The sequence below is a fragment of the Lichenostomus cassidix genome, chromosome 11 (assembly GCF_008360975.1).
Source record: "Lichenostomus cassidix isolate B80296 chromosome 11, HeHo_3.0, whole genome shotgun sequence".
Lineage (NCBI taxonomy): Eukaryota > Metazoa > Chordata > Aves > Passeriformes > Meliphagidae > Lichenostomus > Lichenostomus cassidix.
The window spans coordinates 11308240-11328414 of NC_139492.1; the positions used below are offsets into that span (position 1 = coordinate 11308240).

Consider the following 20175-nt stretch of genomic DNA (forward strand, 5'->3'; position numbering starts at 1 on the left):
TTCACACACTGGAGTATTCTAATTGGTTTAAATGAGCTCCATTTAATTGGTTTAAATTATTTTAAGTGTCTTATTTTACTATTCAATGTCTTAAGATGCCTGTCATAATGATATGATATGATTATTATGTCATAATAGCTGCTATAAATATATATATTGACTTTCAATAAACACTTTCCTGTGCTAACTCATCAACCATCTAAGTATTGCCTCCCATTGGATGGGGAATGAGTCTCTTGACTTGAGGCTTCCTCTAGAGGTCAGTGAGTCTTTCCATTAGCTAGAACAGGATCAGGATCACAGGAATTTGGGGGTGAGGCTTGTCCTGTAGAATGTAAAATCTAGTACAGTCTTCGTTTATTTGGTTTTTTTTTTTTTAGGTAAATTTGGGCCAACAGTGCTGAAAAGTTTCCTGTTTGCATTGTGCTATCTGCCTGTGCAGAAGTAAGTGATAGGAAGACATCTGAAGACATATGGCAGCACAAGGCTTGGCTGGTGCCTGTGGGATGGGCTCATCTCTCCTCTTGAGCCTCAAAAGGTTCTGTTTGGTCTCAATGGCTAAGTGGCGAAGGATTTACTTCTGTTTCTCTGGAGTTAACAAGATTTGCTCTTTGGGTGAGGAAGGGGACTTTGTACATGAGCTTGTTTTGACTTTAACCTTGCAGCAATTCTCCCATTTTGAATGCTTTTAAAATTGCCATCTGTTTTCTGTTTGTTTATTTTAAAGCTCTCACATTTTTCCCTCCGCATTCCCTTCTGGGTAAAGTGTGGTAAAATGAGGAGTTTGTGTGCTGCAGTCTCCTCTCTTCAAGTGAAATACCTAATTGCTACTAGTGACACACAAAGACAATGTGTGAGAGTGATGAATTCTACAGAAATATCTTAGAGCTGCTGTTAAATACAAGCCAGTAAAGCTTTGGAGTCAGAAATGACTTTTCCACAAACTGGTGTGCTCTGCACAGATCTATCTGCTGCTGACTAACAAATACATCCCTCAGTGCATTTCTTATGTCCAGAGGTACTGCAGGCTTGTTAAATGGGGGTTTCATTTTTTTTTTTACTTGCATAATAATATTTGTATTGCCAATTAGCTGTATTATTACAGTATATCTCCCTTGTGGGTATTTATTTTTAAACTCAAATCACCTCTAACCCATTACTAGCTAAGTGAGAATGAGACCCTTTTGTACTGAATGCTTCCAAATGAAGAATCAGCTTCATTTCTTTACAGAGTATTTTTATATTGTTTCTTCAATTTCCATGCAGCTTCCCTATGTGAACAAGACATTAGACAAATCTATCATATTCCAATTATATTTTCAAAGTTACATCCATGCACTTGTAGCCACAATCCAACTGAAAATATACATTGCTTAGTGTAAGAATAGAATATGTATTTTGCAACTAAATTTCAGCATTTTTTTGTCTTTTGTCTGTCTTTACATACCATGTTAATGTGAAGCTGAATCTGTAGCTGAAAAACAAAATAATGTATTGCAAGCTGAGGCTCCCCGAGGTGTCATGACCTGGAGATTAGGTTGAGACAAAGTCACATTTTGCTTAATGAAAGTATTCTGCATTATACAGGGATGTTTGTCTGCAGGGATATGAGTTACTATAAATTGCTATTTCTGTTCATGGACAAAAGAAATTTTTTTTTATCATCATCTATTTCATCTCCCCGAGTCTTGCACTTTAACAGTAAAATAGCTACTGCTGAATTTCTTGGTATTTGTGAAAATTCATAGCTTCTGGATCATTCCAGTGACTTTGGGAAAACTACAGAGTTGCTATTTTGCCATCTCACTTGCTGTGTCCTTCTTGCAATTTCAAGCAAGCCTTGACAAATTTATATTTGTACTTGCTTGATCAGTGTCATTGAGGCTTCAGTGTAGCTGGTGAAGTTGCACATAGGCACTCAGGTTTACTTCAGTGTTTAAAAAAAAAAAAAAAAACTTTGAAAGTTTTCTAGGAAAAGCACTTTCCCCCCATCTTAAAAGATTTTTTAAGCCAGTTTTCAGGTTATATGACTGTTCACTTATTATGCTTGTACTTTTAAAGTTCAATAAAAAAATTATAGATTATTTACAGTATTTGGAAAAATAAGTAATCTGCTGTCAATACAGGGCAATATAATAAAAGAAATTTGTATCATAAATGGAGACTGCTACTATAAGAAGACATACAATATATGACACTGATAATTCATATGACAAGAATGAGCAATATAAGCAATAGCTATATGCATTCAACATGAGGATTTCAGAAAAAATTCACCATTGGTCACTGAAAAAAAAACCAACAAACCAATAAATCACAAAACAAGCAAGAACCAATCCCAAATAATAAAGTAAAAAGCTAAAAAAATCAAATATATTAATTTTTGTGTGGCAAAGATAGGGCAAAATTAACACTGAAAAAATCAATCGAAAGGATACCTGTATCTGATTTGGTATCTTCTCCAGGAAGTAGAATATGCACTGCTCCAATATTTTAGAATTTTTTTTCATTCTCTGTCTACATCATGCCCCCAGGCTGTCAATATTGCCTCACAATGATGAATAAAAATGTGTGTACTGAATACTATACTTATACCTGATTATCTTATCATTACGTGAGATAGTAACAAGGGAATTACTACTGCAAATTAATCTATTTTAAACCCCTGATTTTTATGATTGTCTAAATGGTGTTTGAACTCTCAGAAGCTACAAAAAATACAGTTTGTGGTTTGGTTTTTTTTTTTTGGTGGTATATTTTTTAGGGTTTTTTAACAATTATATGCAAATAGTTAACAGAACTTAGTTTAAAATATATTTATATCCTCCGTGATAATTTTTCTCTTGCAATTCTACATACAGACATTGTATTGGTGAAATGATAAATGATTATCAGCCTTGAATACTGATTGTTTTCTCACATCTGATTTCACTGTGGATATTCTGGAGCATACTGCATAATCAAGTGTGGTTTCCTAGGAACATTTCCTGGTTTGGCTGACCAATGAACAGTAAATATTTTTCAGACAGGTTAATAGTATGTTACTTTTTTCAGTTTCTAGATTAGATCTGATATCATATCCAATCTAACATAAATATTTGACACTACGTGGAAGTACAGTTTACCATAAATCTGGTAAACATATTCCTCCCATTTTCTTCAAGGCCTACCATGATTTATTTTTATTCCCTGGTTCATTCCAATTTCATATGGGTCTTGAAATATATTTACCTATTCACTTTCTTGTCCTTAGATGATTCTTGTCCTTAGATGCTCGTAGAATAAACATCTTATAAGACTTGTTGATGTAAATGAAAATGCTCTTACTGCAGCCAGTAGTTGCAGAAGGACCTGGCTTGAGGGGACAGATGTGATCCTGCAGTAAGACACAAAGGGATGGAGGTCAGGGCGACATTCAGAGATTGCAGCATCATGAAATCGTGCTGGGGGCTGGCTGGGGATGCAGGGTTGCATCCTCTAGTTGCCTTTTCATGCATCACAGAGAGTGAGATGTCTCCAAGAAACACAGCACACTGGATTGTGTGTTGTTCTGTGGAATGTCCCACAGATCCAGTCCCCCTCTCTGCCCCTCCTATGGGGCTATTTTGAGACTGTAATAAAAGGGAAAAAAACCAACAAAAAACCAAAAACCAAAACACAAACAAAAAAACCAAAACAAAAAAAGAACAGAAAAAAACCCCTCCTAAAATTTGCTGTCATAGCTCTTGAAAGCAATAGTCCCCTATATGATTCCCTGGTCACAGAGGAAGATGGGAATTGTCTACTCCATAGACAGCTGTAGCTAAAGGAAACTGAGCAGATACATATGCAAAACATTCCAGTCCGGCAATTCAGCTTCATTCTACTTATCCTTCATTGAAATGTAGGTTCACTCTACCCATTTTATCTATACCTTAGAGTGATCTCATTTTGGAAAGGGCAGATTGAAGTTCATAAATATGGCAACTTAAAAATATACTTTTAAAATCATTTAGTTGTCTTTTTCTGTAAAGCATTGCATTTCCATTGAATTTGATTTGTGAGATCATTCTTTCCTGGCTGTTGCTAGGACAACAAAAGCAGTATTGTACTTCAGTACAAATAGTACGTTGTATCTATTAGCCTTCAGAAATACTGCCAACATAATCAATAGCAAACATATTGAATATGTTAGATTTTTAAATTACATTTACAGGGGAAAACAATTTTATTTTCAGTGTACTTTAGCATCTGTATGGCTCTGTATTGATTTTTATTTCAACTATTGTGTTCTGGTATCTGGCTTGGCCATTATATTGGTATTCCCCCTGGAAATCCAGCTTTCCTATATAGGAGAAGTCATGCTAAATGGACACAACTAATGGCTTAGAAGAACAGTTACTATTTCACTGCATTTGGAAATCCAAAAGATTTTGAAGACTTTTTACTGTAGCTATTTAAACCTTCTCCAAGTTATGCTTTGAATGAAATTACTCTAGTCCTGCAAAAATGGCTGCAAATAAATCTGCCAAGGACCAGGATCTTCCTGAGTCATGCCTTGCAAAAACAGTTTCTGCTGACCTCACTTGGAGTTTGAGATCACCCAGCATCCAGCTGGATGGGAGGGAATTACAGAGAGGCTCTTTTGAAAGTCTGAACTCTTTTAGAGACAGTTAATAACTAAGAAAGATCTTTTAACATACTAACAGTATCTAAACCTAGGTGCATTGAAATCTGTTTAAATTCAGGTTCTGCTCAGGTCAGGCAGCCTAGCAGTAATTCTGTTTTTGCAGTATTCTTGTATCATAACTGTAAAGTCATCATGGTTGAGTTAACAACTAGACTGAGTGGCAGGTGGTAGTTTTATGTCCCTTAATTGTATCTTACTTCTAGGATTTAAAGGGAATTGATAGTAATATATAACTGAATGTTAGTCCATGTGAAAATAAAATGAGTCCATATTCTATTTTTACGTTTTTGGGATGGTAAATAACCATGCTACTACTGCATAACTTGGATGTAGAATCCTGCTGTACCATAGACAATGTTATCCTACTGCTCCCATAGCTTAATACATTATACACATAGATATATACATATATATACACATATAGTTAAATCATATAGAGATCACTGACTCAGATGCAGAGAGAATTTTTAACACATGCTTAAAACTATAATGTACACTTAGTCAGGGTTAAGTATATGAACATGCACAAAATGTTTAGTCAAGCATGTCTTCATAGCTAGAGGCCCAACAACCTCCTAAGTCCTCCAAGACAGTTTCTGGGCCAGAGTTTTCCAGCTGAAGGGCAGATGATCTTCTCTTTTTAAAAGATACTGGTCAAGAGGAATCAAAAATCTTTCATTGTAGACATCAAATTTCACACGCTTTCAACCAGCAATCTGTGATATCATACACTGCTCCATGTATTTGATGTGCAGTTAATGACAATATTTTCATTCTTGACTTGTGCGTTATTTGATAACATCACAATGTATAATTGTTTGGGGATTTTTTTTTTTTTTATTCATTTGGGGTTTCTTGTTTAGGTTTGTTGGTGGTTTTTTTTGGTGGGGGAGGGATTAATTCTGGGATTTTCTTTTAAAACCATGAGGTAGGAAACAGAAGTTTTATCGTTTGGAGTTTTCTCGGTCAAGTGTTGAGAGATGCTGATTACCCAAAACTTTTACTGACTGCAGCAGGAATTGTTTCAGCCATCAGATATCAGGATCAAGCCATGAAATCATTATGTAAAAAACGTTAATTGAAAGTGTTTGCTTCTCAAAGGAACCTAAATGCTATTAAAATTCAGGGGAATGTGGGCATCTAGCTTCTTTTCACTCTGTCCAAGATCTCAGCCAATATTCTCTAAATAAATTAGAATTTTACTTGTTTCTGACCAAAATAATAATTTTTCCATTTCTCAGTAGTTATATAATAGTAATTTCTCTGCTTTTGTGTGCTAGTGTGCTCAGGCCAATAATGGATTCTTTGATGCAGCTGTCTTGAATTCCATTTGCTCTGGTTTTGGCCATAGTTTCAGTTATATGTAGAAACAGCATAGGAAACCTATCTTAAATTTATATTCTGGTAATGCACATTACTTTTGCAGAGAGGAGACACCTTTTTGTTTGCACATAGTTTGCCCTTCATGTTAATCCTTAATTTTCCAGTAAAACTGAAGAAGATAAGAAAGCCTTCTGTTTTTTTTTCCCTAGTGTTGTATTGTCACGTAACAGAAGAGCTACTGAGAACATTCTGTTCTCTTGTTTGACTAAAAAACCCAGCAAACAAAAAACCCCTGTCAGGTTCATAGAAGCTCATAATGACTCATAAGAATCCTTGTGGAAAACAACCAGGTAGATTTTTTATGAAGATTTCCAGTGGGATTTTATTTTACTGGAGGCTTCATGTCTGCAGTGTGTGTGTGAAATGTTTTTAAAATAGACTCATAACTATGTTTGCTTCATCTTTGATGAAACTCAGGTGTTTTTTCATGACAGACTTGCACAGGTTGAAATAAGGACTCTATGTGTGAGTAAAGGTAGCTTTGTATTATAATGCTGGTTAATTTAAATATAAATCTAAACATGAATTGTTCTCTTTTCAGCTAAATGAAATTTCTTCCCCTATGGTATTGCAATTTATTGTTATTTCAATCTTATTGGACCTTTTGAGCTCTTTTCAAGTTTTGAAGCCAGGCGAAATTCATGAAACTTTTTTCTTTGCATAGTTATTACTTTGTATTACTTGTGCAGTCAGTTCATTTTGTCTCTGATGTTCTTGTTAAGGGAAGACATGTGTAAGTATCATGTCTGTATAAAGCTAAATTGGCATGGGGAAGAAGAAATTAGATTCTCCTATTGATCTATTTTTCACATATTCTCTCTGGTTTCTATTCTGTTTGCTCTCTAATGCATTTTACTACCTGGTCCTTCCTTTGAGTTCATCTTTTCTTGCTTTCTGCTCTTCTTTTTCGAATTCAAGAACAGTTTCTGAATCTCCAGTTTGAGTGGGTTTGAAATCACTCATGTCTAGTGCATTTTATGAAGATTCAGGAACATGTAAATACTGTCAAATGCTGAAGCATTTATGTCAGGAGCCACTGATGGGGGTTGATGGTGGCAGCAAGTGGAACTAAGACATAGCAATGCTCCAACCACCTTCTTTGTTTCATCAGCCTGAGTGGTTCAGTGAAGTAGAACAGTTTTGAATACTTCAGGAGCTATGACTGCAGGCATTAAAAAGATCTAGCACTAGCCTGTAATAACATGATGCACTGTTTCTTTCATGGAGAGCCCAGAAATAGTGGCTGTTCTGTTGTTCGATTCAGCATTTTATTGGGTGCAAGTCTTCAAATGGCACAATCAGGTTTGTTCTTGAAAATTTTAATGAGACTCAGGAAAAGGAACCAAATATAACGTGGTTATTAACATTCCAGCTCTGGGGAGGTGGTGTAAATCAGTATGATTCTGCAGCTGGTTCCATGGAACCAACTTGCACCATTTTTTATGGCAACAGATCTAAAACCAGGGAAGCATTAGAACAAATCTTATCAAGCCAGATGACTAACTAGGAATGTTGAGAATGGGTGGCTTTTTAGCTAAGTCTTTGGTTTGGGTTTGATTTTTTCTTTAAAGGTGTATATTTAAGAGTACATCTTAAAATATTTACCTGAGTAGCCCCTGAGACAATAGTAGCTATACTTTGATTTTTACAGTCAGAACATCTCTTCTTGCTCTGCATTAGAGAGCATAAAAAGGTTTGTAACAATGAGTGATGTTATTTGAGCATTTCTTGTGAAATCATTTGAGCTGGTCTTCCATTGACAGAGTCAAATCTGGCATGAAATTAAATCCAATTCAAGAACCTCATGAATAGCAAGAGAGTGTCTGGCCACTAAAGTCCTCGCAATTACCTTGTGGTCTTTATAGGATGGGTGTCCTGAAAACCAAAGTGACAAATCTGCCTGTGTTTGAGTGGTCATCTATGCCTCAGTGAGCAGACTTTAAAGACAGGTTCTAAAAGCCAGAGGCACTCAGATAGACTCCATTAGAAAACCATTCCATTTCCCTTCATGGTCGGAAGATTTAGTATCTTAGGGGCTTTTGCTCCCCAGTCAATAGTAGTGTTTGATAAAGGGGAGGGAGAAGAAAAAAAAGTGGGGGGGAAGCAACTTGGATTCCTAGCACAAGGACTCTGTATGTAATATATTTTACTGTCAGGAACCTTTTTGTGTTAGTAATGCGCAAGCTCAGGTAAGAGAACTGAAGTTGTCAAGAGTTCTTGTGGTAACAGTGCTGTAAGAGATGCATCCATGATAGGAGGTATTATCAGGGTCTCCAAACTACATTTTCCTGAAATTTGTGTGAGCATTGGATAATTTATATTTAATTTTTATGCTGCTTTTGCTTTTGTTATCCTGGATTTTTGACACAAGAACAGAAGAACCTATTCCAAGACCTGGACAAAACATAACCTTCCTGTGGACAGATGGTAGGATACTAGAGAAATCTGGGGATCACCAGTGGAAATATAGTATTAATGTAAATAGATGCAAGGCAAAAGGAGTGAGGATCCTCACCCTGTACTGTCACAAAATCCCCCAGATGCATCAGTTAGTGTAGTGGCCAAATTCAAACCCCTTTTTCCTCATTTTGTGTTTATTCCCAAAATGCAGAATGTAACACTGCTGAAGCCCTCTAGACTTTCATTTTCATGGTGAGATTGGAATTTGGCAGATAAAATATCACATAACAAACAAACTTCATCCTACTATGTGCATTTTCTCCAAAAGCTGGGCTGGGCACATAGCAAACCTTTCCTGTATAGAGGGTTTTTTCTTTAATCCCCAGTACATCCACATCCCTTTCCAGATCCCTGGGAGCTATTTAGGGCTATCCTTTGGTAATGCAGCAATATAAATACTTCTAATACCTGAGATAAATGCATCACTCCAAATTTCAATATCTCAAAAAGAGCCTTGTATTCTGTACGTGGACACTCATTGCTGAACTCTGACATTGGCTCTTGCATTCTGCACTGTGAATAATGCACACAAAATAGTCTCCAGGTGCTTTGCTGGCTTTGCTCAGAGTCAGCCTATGGAGCTGTGTTTCAGTCTTGATGCAAACTGCATTATAAACACTCTTTGCTTCTGCTGACAGCAGAGAAACCACTCTGGGATAAACACTGGCATTAGTGCAAAATATCTCTAAAGAATTCAAGTACTTCATCCAAAGATTTATCTTTTGGTTTTTGTGGTTGTTTAAGGCTGTGCAATGACCCATAGGCAGAAGCTGTGTGATGGATAGTCCATCAGTATTTCATATCACCCCAGCAGCCACCCTCTAGAAACAGAGACTGGAATTAAAAGGTTAATATTTGTTAAAAGCTGACACTTCTGTAGTCTCAAAGTTCCAGATCCCGAGTGAGAAGAAAAAAAATTGATTTACAGGATATATTTTAGTGTTGTGACTTGAAAAGCATATTTTATTTGCTTTGTTTGCTTTCTGAAAAATCTTAGTCCAGGAGAGAGCTGGTGTTACTGCAAGCCAAACAAGTTCCATTGAAGTCAAGGCAATATTTTAGCTCTTCAGCTGCAAGCCTGTCCCCGAGTCCTTAATTAGTTAATGTCTAATGTAGATTAGATAGGCTGGTAAATAATTGCAAGGGTTGTGGAAGCACAGTTTATATTTGTATTTCAGTCAATGTCTGCATTAGCGTGTTAATTTATTGCTGTTGGCCCTACACCCAAAGCTGTGTGTGATCTTATTTGAGCACTGAAATTGCCTGAGAGAAACTGAAACCAGAAAGTGGTCACTAACCAGGTAATAACTCCCCTTCCTCACTTCAAGTCCTCATGAAGAACTGAGTCCTCACACTTCTCAACCAGTTAAACAGAGTCCTTCTGCAACACAGAGAAAACAAATTCCCAGCCAGCCTAATTCTATTGAAATCAATAAAGTACTAGCAGCAGAACAATCTGCTCTATTTTAAAATTATGCTTTGTATTCCAGACCCCTTTTTCTTTTGATAGAGTGAAAAGGGCAAGATAATTCCTTCAGCTGATTTCAACGAGTCTACTATTGCTTCTTGTTGTTAAATTCTTGGTAGATTTTTTCAGCCTAATATAATTATTCTTTACACTCTATTGATACTTAATATTTATTAGCAACTGCATTTTATAATATGAACATCCATCTTGATAGTATTTGTAAATCAAAGCCTATAAAAGACAATATCATTATAACAGTATCAAGATTAGAATCACACCCTGTATGTGTCAGTAATATTTCATTAGAGACCAGAGGCTGTAAGTAGTATTTTTCAGTGGTAACTGGTGTGACACAGTGGGATTACATTTTCAAGAATTCTTATCATGGGCTTTGGATAAAATTATGTGAATATGTTTCATTATTATGTTACTGTTTAAGACTGCTGGGCAATGTTTAGAATTCTCAAATTTGTGTAAGATTTTATTATTGGCAAATTTATTGCAGTATTACACTGATTTTTTTATTATATATAAAGCATAAAAAATTAATCACATTTGACTAATTAAATGTGTTAAAATAGAGAATCATGGGATTATGCTATTTAAAAATACAAATAATTAGAAAGTACACTTATTTCTGTGAGAATATACCTAATGAACCAAAGAAAAGAATGAAAAATGCTTGTTATATATGTTGTTAAGTCAAACATTTTAGCAGGATGGACTGGGTTCTGCAATCCTTTTTCAAAATCCTTTTTTTATTACTCCTTGACTAACCCCACTGATTTCAATAAAGATCACTTGGAAGTTAAATGTGATAGTGTAAAAAAGGGTACCAGAACCTTTCTCAGGGGGAAGTGAGATTCAGGTTACTCTTACAAGAAGTAATTCTATGTTTCATGAGATTTACTACATATTATTATTTATTTCTTCCTATTCATACTCTCCTTCTCCCCAGTAGAAAGGTCACTGTCTCTCATTTTGATTTGACTCCAGGGAAGTTGAGAGGACTGGCAGTCATGTTATGTGGCCAGGAAAAGCACAACATTTCTAGGGTGTCTCAAAACAATCACATCTATCACTCCAGCTGCAGGTGGTGTCATGAACACCAACATTATCATCACAGTAGAGCTGATAGCAGCCAAAGCTCACCCTAGAATCATAACTGTTTTTCATCTCAGCCGGGCTGGTGCTCTCCTAAAATGTATTTTTATCTTAAATTACTTCTTTGTCACAGGGAAGATAAATGGAGAAAGCAAATGGAAAGAATTTGGCAAAAAAAATTGGAACTGAAAAGTTACTGGAGCTTGACTGTAAGGTCTCACAGTTTTTCAGCATGAGGCTTTCTGTGGGCACAGGGGGTGCAGAGATCACTGCTGGTCTCTCCAGAGCCCCACAAAGGTAAAGCTGCACATCAGCTCTGCTCTGCACAGGTTGTGCCCAAGCTGGTGACTTCAGAGATTCACAGGACAGTGTTTCAGGCGGTGTGCTTCTGGACTTTGTTTGGAAGAGCATTTCATTGCTCTGTGATACTCAGTGGTGAGAGAGGAGTGGAGCAACACCAAACAGCCCAACAACACAACCAACCACCCCAAAATATTTTAAGGTTCACTCACAGTCCTCCTTTCCTACAAAAAAAAAAAAAATTCAAAACAAAGACATGGCTCTGAGGATGCTTATGAGCATTTTCTTTTCCCATTGCTCCAGGCTTAAAGTTACATCTCCTACTATAATGTTGTAGATAAATTAAGATTTTCATGAATGGCTTCTAATTTTTTGGCATTTCAATTTATACTGTCACAATGAAATTCAGGTTTTCACTTCTTTAAAACCATTTCCGTATTTTTATATATTCTGTAAAATTAGATCATCATCAGTCAGCTGAGTTTCAGTAACCTGAGGGAAAACAAGATCCTCTGTGCACAGCAATTTAAGTTTAACCCATGGATCTTAGAGTAAAATTCCTAGAAAGGAATCTGTCTGCTGTCACCTGATAGAGATTTGAAATGAATGATACATCCTCTCTTTATATTTTTAATTTTTTTTTTTTTTTGCCTAAGAAAAACAAGGGAAAAGATAGTGGAATGGGATTAGGTGGGACTTGCAGCCCTTTGTGGAGGGGACAAGTTTGATCCAGTGTTTTCTGTTACACTAATGATTTGTTTGCCAAGGAAAGGGCATAAAGTGGACTGGGACAGGACCTGCTTTCTGGGCAGGAGGGATAGCCCCAGCATGCACCTACTCCACCCAGACTTTTCTGGGATGGCTGAAATCCTCCTAGATAATATAGGATAATCCCAGAGTGTGAACCTCATTGGAGGTGATACATCAGCAATAATAATGAGACAGCCCCCAGAAAATATAATTAAAAAATAGGATATATTTTGAGTTGTAGAATATTTGAGAGTAAAGAGGTCATAGATAGTGGAAGATTGTCCCTGAGACACAGGAGAAAAATGCAGATTTTATTTCATAGTATTCTCTGAATTTATACTCAGGCATAGAGTCCTGTAAAGTCCAGTGGGAACAATTTGCTTCTTTGCACTTATCTGATATTTTTCTTTCAAAGTTTTTTTTTCCTTTTCTAATTCCTTTCAGAGACATTGCAGAACCAGCTCATGTCTCTCTACATCTGTGTGACATTGATTTTCTTCCTTAATGAATTACATGGGATTTCTAGCTGATTCACTGCTGTACTACCATTGTCCCTAGGTTTCTTCTTGAAATTTTGCAAGTGAAAGGCACAATCCACAGCTTGATTACAACTGGGGTTAATGCTAGAGACCTGTCACATGTATTTTAATTAGGAGCAAACACAAATTAAATTCCAGGATAAAATACTATTCTTATACCATAGGTCTTTAGGGGGTCAATAGTTTCATGCTTTGCCAGAGACGAGAACTGCTAATGTTAACATTGATTAAAACACTGAAGATAATACTTTTCAGATTATGGTATATGTCATAGTCTTTCTTCTGGCAAGATGATGCATTTAGTTGCTGGCTGCAGAGATAATTATCTTATGGATATTACCTTATGGCTATTATGGAAAATAACTGATTTCTACCACAGAGATGTGTATCTGTATACATGGAGCACTACATATCTTGTTGGTACAGAGAAAGAAATAGGAATTGTTGCATGTGCCCACATGCATATATGTGAAAAGACAGAGGCAGATTGATTCTTGTGCCAGAAAACATTTAGCTATTGACAGAGGAGTGTTGTTGCTTTTTCACCAACTGACCTACATGAATAAAACCAGTGCCTAAGGGTCCAAACCAACAGGCATGAAGGTGAAAATGAAGATGTCTAATTGGGGTGATGTGTAACAGAGGATATGGTGTCTACCAAAAGCTGAGAGTAATATTAAATCACTTGTCCTTGAGACATGCTCTGAGATCTTACAAAATACAATAGGATAATTTTTTTGCAACAGTTAACATATATGAGTGTTCAACTCCTGGCAAGACTAGATCTTTTAAAAATATTTGATATATGATTTTTTTTGTTAATCTGTGTTTGACTCTAGGTTAACTACAAGCTATGGATTCTAACATTAGTTTTATCTTGAAATTTGTACTTTTACTCTGCTTAAGGGACTGTGCACAAAATTGGTTCTTCAGTTTTTTCATCTATATCAAATCAAAGATATTGTCTCTCCCTATGACTTTTATTTGGTTGTCTTATTCTCAAAGTAGCTTTTCTGTCAGAGGAAAAAAAACTACACCAAGACATAGGTGGTAATAGGTTTCAGGCAAGACAAAGCCTTCTGGTGGTTCCCCTTATCACATATTATCTTTTTCTCTCCTTAGCCCCAGGTCAGTTCCCACCAAGGAGAGGTGCTGCTCTGTATGTTCTCCAGTGATCCCTCACCAGTGCAGCACTGAGCTCCTTATGGGGATCAGTAGCATCCCTGAGACATGGCCAGCTGGAGATAGGGAGAGAGTGGATGTGACCTCAGCCTCAAAACCAGAGCAAGCCTTGCCTGGCTGGCATTAGAACAAATGGGAGTGCAGTCTGAAGGGCAGTGACCTCTAGAGAACCCCAGAGTTGTGAAGATAGACAGGGGAATGAATGATAATTCCTCCTGGTAATTCCATGCTGGGCTTTTATAGAGCAAAGTCCATTGCTGAGCACTTATTTAGGGGGTTTGGAGAATTGACAGATAACTACAGACCTTCAGTGTCAGAGAACCTCCAAAGCAATTAGTGTAAAGCACATCTGTCTCAATTATCTCGTGAGATCATGTGGTATCACATGGGCATATGGGAGAGAAATAATTCTTTCAGAGTTCCTATAAAACATGAGTAGTATTAAGAAAGGACATTCCTTTGACCTAAGAAGGAAATTCTTCTGTAGGTGATGTGAGAGGTTATACTCATAGGTAATGCTTGCAGCATGGCAATTACAGATGCTTAGGAGCTAATTTATTGAAACTAGTGGAAAAGGGGTCACTTCATTAATCTTACACTGAAAAAATAATTTAGGGGAAGGGCTGATGAAATTTTCAAATCACGTTTTTATATTTTACTTAATAAAAAAACTGTTGCACTTTTGAGAACATGGGGGTGCAGTGAGAGGCAGCTCCTCCCTGGGGACCCTGTGGGGACCCTTGGCTGGCACGAGCTGTCCTGCTGCCCCAGCAATGGAGCAGCACATGGGGCTGGGGGCATCCCTCAACCCAGACACCAGGCACCCCCTGGATCAGGCCCAGCGAGGGTAAGCAGGGTCAGACAGCCCCAGGTGAGGCAGGTCAGGGCTAGGTAATACAGAAAATATTACTATTTTCCGTCTATGTTGTGCTTGCAATGATTTGTCAGTATTTTTAGCTGCTCTAAAAGCTACTCAAGTATCTAAATAATATCCCATCAGATCTATTATGGAATTCATCTTTCCTTTATTACAACTTTTTCCTCGTACACTGTGTATTTGATAATATCTTATGTCATTGATAAACATATATTTGATCTACTGCTCTTTTTACTACTCAGATTTGCTGGTGGTAACATCAAGTGAAGAAAAACTCTCATTGCTTACTCGCCCTCTTCAGCTCACACATAAGGGGAGAAAAGAAATGTTCATTACAATTCTGCAAGTTTATGAAGCTGAGAGGCAGCACAGTTTATAGATTGATAGCAGTTGCAGGTGTAGTGTCTCAGTGATCAATACTTAAACATGTTTCTGGAGGCAGAAATTTGCTGTGCATTTAAACCAAACATACTTCACTGTGTCTTCTGATCTCCAGTAAGTTTAGAAAGATATGTACTTTAGAATTATTGCTGAAAATATCATAACAGTGGAGAGAGAAAAGCCCAACTGTATCAGGACATGGATCAGTTGTCAGATACATTTTTCAAATGGGGATTAAAGGATTGGAAGAAGTTCAGATTTCAGGAATCTGCTTAGTTTAATATCAACATACACTTTAAACTTTTTTTTTGTTAATATCTCTATAGGGGGAAGGGTTTGGAGGCAAATTCCTGTTTCTGCTGCAAACACAATTTGTTGTCAACAGGTCATATGAATTATTTTATCCAAGAAAAACTAAGCTGTTTATCACACACACCGGCAGAAGACTGAAAAAAGCATTGTACAGCCGCTGTGAAACTTGCTTCCTGTGAAGAAAGAAAATTCATGTTTCCATGTCTGTGGGCTGCTCTGAGTGTACAGTGATTCATCTAGTTATTATCAGAGCACCAGAGACAGTGCTCTATTAGAACCTGTGTCTTATCAGAGCATTTACAGTTGCCTCTGCTCAGAGATTCTTTCATGGTAGATCATAGGATCCTTCTCAAGTAGGAATAATGGCTAGGGAAGAGATCCCCTTTGTTTAGCAGTTCATTCAATAGCTGTGGGGCCGAGTGTTGGTGTTTAGTAATCAAAGAGAATGCAGCAGAATGTCTTTACTTTGCTCCCATGGAGTCTCAAACAACTTCCTGCAAAGCACTGGCTCTCAATAGGAGTAAAGACTAATTTTACTGTTGTAGTTTGAATAATTAAACTATCAGATACACCATAATTAATTTTTTTCAAGGAATTATTAATATTTTTTTGCCTTGGCCACTCAGTATTCAAATCAAATTCATTCTGTTTCTATTTTTCATTCCACAGCAACTACAAATACTGATTTACATGTGTCAAATACCTCTTGATGTATCAGCCTGAGTCTTTGCCTTCCTTAAAAACACAGCAATATATAATTAGGCTTGATTTATGTATGCTAATAAGTCACATGGGTCTGAGAGCTAAGGGAGAGCCAGTAAAAAAGGATACAAGAGGGATAAGCCATGAAAGTTACCTGTTGGCATTTGTTCTGTGTTGGTTTGTTTTCCCCACTTACATCACTTTTAGTAATTTCTTGTCTAAATCAAAATTCTTGGCTGATATGTAGATTCCCTCAGGCTATATTAGTAGGAAATTTCATGCAGGTGTGTGATTATTCAGCTCATCTGAAGTGCTCTATAAAACTCACTATCTGTGGCAGATTAAAGTGGGGAATTTAATTTTTTTTTTTCAAGGTACTAGACCGAAATGATGTTTCTTGTTATGAAATCACATATAGAGGAATTTATTGGAAGTGGCTATTTTTGAGACTCTAGAAGACAGTAGAGTACTTGGGAAGTGAATGAAAAATCTATACTCTGCAGGCATTGAAGTTGCTCACTGAAAATAACTCTTTTTTGAGAGGGTGAAAATATTTTTGTGTCTTAAGCCAGGTATTTTTTTTTTAATTTCTAATGTAAATGTGACTAAGTTTGTTTCATATAAGTGTAGCATTTAGTTACAGATCAATTGATAAAACATATTGATGAAAAATAGTATCAAGAAAATGTTTCATTTCCAAAGGATATATACCACAGCTTGGAAATCAGGGAAATACACATTGTGCAGTGAAAAAAAAAGAAAATTCCAGCAGTGTAGCTATCCAGCTAGGGTCACTGCTACCAAAACTGGTACATTCAAGGGAAATGCTTCCTAGACAGAGGATCTTTATTTAATCTTTTGAATTTTTTTTTTCAATGAAAGAGTGAACCTCAAAAGTGGAGCTGTTGGAATTGGCATTGCTTGAAGCTCCTGTTGTAGATGAGGTCAGGATATAAGACCACCCGAATTGAGTCCAGAACAGTTAATGAAGCTACTGCATAGTGTCTGAGAGATCTGCAAACTCCATGATTAAAGTAAGAAAAATGCCTAGCAAAAAGGGAGGAAAAAAAGCACTGAATTTCTGAAAACTTCTCCATCAAAGGGAGTTGAGGATAATTCCCTGTTTTCTTCCAATAACTAATCTTTTTTTATGATTGTTGTTGAAGTTTAGAATCTAAATAGTTATATGACCTACCAAAATTGTTGCCTTAATAAAGTAGACACTGCATTAGAATGTTGCTGTTTCAGCATACTGGTAGTTGAACTCATCTGTTAGAGATGAAGGTACCTCATGCTTTCACTTTTTTTTTTTTTTTTTTTTTTTTTTTTTTTTGGAATTCACATATGTGTTCACTAGGGAAAATCAGAAAAGATCAGAGAATCTCTCACACTGACGATGAGAGTTATTTCCTACATTTTCCAAATAAATATCAAGTTCCTTTGATTAGTGACAGCTTTTGTTTCATATTTATGCTGATTTTCATATATCACATTTCTAATGTGTCTTGGAAAACAATTTAGTGGCTTAAAATCAGTAGGTTTGGGGAGACTGGTGAAAAGCATATTTTCAATTTTTATTTCTTCTAAAATGATTGGTATAGCCATAGAACTGACGAGCACAATTTTTCATAAATGAACTGTGTAATGCATCGGTGTTTGTGAACTTACATTGAATGACTGAGTTGAACAGTTTGCCTTAAAACTTATTGGAAAACTGCAGTGATTTTAATTCTATGTACTCTATACCCAATTAACAATTATGAAGCTACAGATTTTGTTTTCACTTACCACTGAGACACTATTTGAATTTTGGAAGTAAATTATTCTATAAGTAACTTGGTTCATATTTTAATTTATACACAACCACTAGAAATCAACATCTCTAAATGATGCTGAATCCATAATCCAAAATCTGTTACAGCAGGAGATTGTCAGTCTTCAGTTGTTGACTTGATTGCATAGGACTTTGACAAGCAGATGTTACTAGGGAGACATTAGCATCTTAGGTGGTTTTTTTATGAAACTTATTTATAGGTAAACATTATTCTCTTCATTTCTGAAATATAATCTTAAAGAAAACTTCAATTTTTTTTCCTTATGTTCCCATTATCTCTTTTTCCACAAAAGTGGGTTGTATTTATTATTCCTGTTATGCAAGATTTGAAGCAAATCTCTGTGTGGTGGTAATACATTCTTCTTTGATCAGATAAATTCTTTTTAGGCTTTATCATAACATATCCACAGTGAAGTCAGGTTCTTTTGCAAATTAAAATACTTTGAAAGGATTTTGACAGTTACAGAAGTGAATGCTATCTACACTTAGTAACTAGGACACACAAACCTTTTGCTGTCCAGATAATCTTACGGTATCATTTAATTACAAAATGTCACATCAGAAATAGCAGTTAGTTTTTTACATGCTGCTTGTTTCCTTTATAGAGCAAATACATTTGCATTTTCCCAGCTTTCTTCATAATGAGAGATTTTTCACAGAGAACATTGTATTTGTGCTGTGCTCTGATTCTCTTATCAAGCACTTGCTATGTTCCAGATAATTTTAACAAGTGTGATAGTGTGTAACAGTTAAAGAGTGTGGCTGCACAATTCCTTCAAACCGTTTGCTGAGTTCCCAATGATAGCATAAGCGTGTGTGGAATGAAAACCATATTGCAATTTGCACCTGCCATTACGGTCTTTGTTAATACAGCTTCCTCAGATGAATAACAAGTGGAAGTGATGTTTTTTAGTTTCACTCTCCTTGCCATGCTACAGAGAGGATGTTGGGGCAGCTTCAACATCCATTCTTAGAGTCTTAGTACTGTATATCTTAACTTTATTCTTCAGCTTGTATAGCATTCTTATAGAAATTATTACTTTGGTTTTCAGTAGGTGGTTTGTGGGTTTTGTTGTTTTGGTGGTTTTGGTTTTTTCCCTTTAGAAATGGCTGTACACAGTAGCCATCTTTGCTATGGAGTTAGCAGAGCCAATGCTAGACCTGAATTTGAATTCAGGGCTCCCAGTGCTTTTGCAGAAGTGCACTGTGCCTGACCCTACCATCTGCTAGAATCCAAGAGTAGAAGAAATGACCTTAAAACATTATCAAACCTGGAATCTAGTGGTTTGTTTTGTTGTTTTTTTTTTTTTTTTTTAATTGAGCCTTTTCTCTTAGTGTCAGAGTCCTCTAACAAAAGCTATGCTCCTGAAGCTGTTGTAAGGAATAATGGCAAACCAGAGTAATTATTGTTCAAACATTTTCCATATTCCATACTGTGTGATCTTTCCTTCATATTCATATGACGTTTCTGTTTTCATTGGACAAGGTACAACGAGTTTAATACTTTTTTTATTAAATTCCATTTCTAATAACTAGAAAGAATTCCATTCTTTTCTCTGTAGTACATGATTTAGCATACTGCTCACCTTTAGTTTGCAGAGGAAACGCAGGGTGAATACTTACTGCTCAAATGAACAGGAAATAAAAGGTCTTTTTTTAATTTGATGCATGACATGATGTCCTGAATAAGAAGAGTCTGAGTATTAAGAAGTGAGTGGCATCCTGGGTCATCTTACAGCTGCAGAGTCAATCAGTAAGCTGTCTGTGAACCTTTGCTGAGCACAGGAGCAAACCTCAGATGTAATTGGAAAGGATCTGTGGTAAATACAAACTTTTGGAGGATAATTACTGCATTCTGGGTTCTAAAATATGATGGTAGATGAGCCTGGTCTTGCATTGTAGTCATTCTTAAACTTGCTTTTGTGAATCTTGTACATCTCCATAATCCCTGCATGCTGATTGTGATGCTTGGTACAGTGGATGCAAATGCTGCACTGAAGTGTAATGGCCTTAGAAACATCTCGCATAGTGAAACTCACAAAGCAGTGCAAAACAGATAATTTTTTCATGATAGAATGTAAGTCCAAAATCTAACAAGATGCATAAATCACTTATTATGCATGAATCCTGGTAATAAGAAAAATAATAGTAGGATTAACAACAAGTCAGGAGTACAAGAACAACAATGCAGGAGTTCATGAATTAGAAGACAAC

The 20175-nt window shown here is 36.3% G+C and overlaps 1 long non-coding RNA gene across 1 annotated transcript in view; it reads left to right on the forward strand.

The window, feature by feature from the left end:
- LOC146432306 (uncharacterized) overlaps nt 1–2109 on the forward strand; it is a 31529-nt gene extending 29420 nt beyond the window's left edge. The window contains exon 3 of the long non-coding RNA XR_014854413.1: nt 381–2109. This is a non-coding gene — a long non-coding RNA (uncharacterized LOC146432306). The remainder of the gene's footprint in view (nt 1–380) is intronic.
- Nucleotides 2110–20175: the final 18066 nt, after the last annotated feature.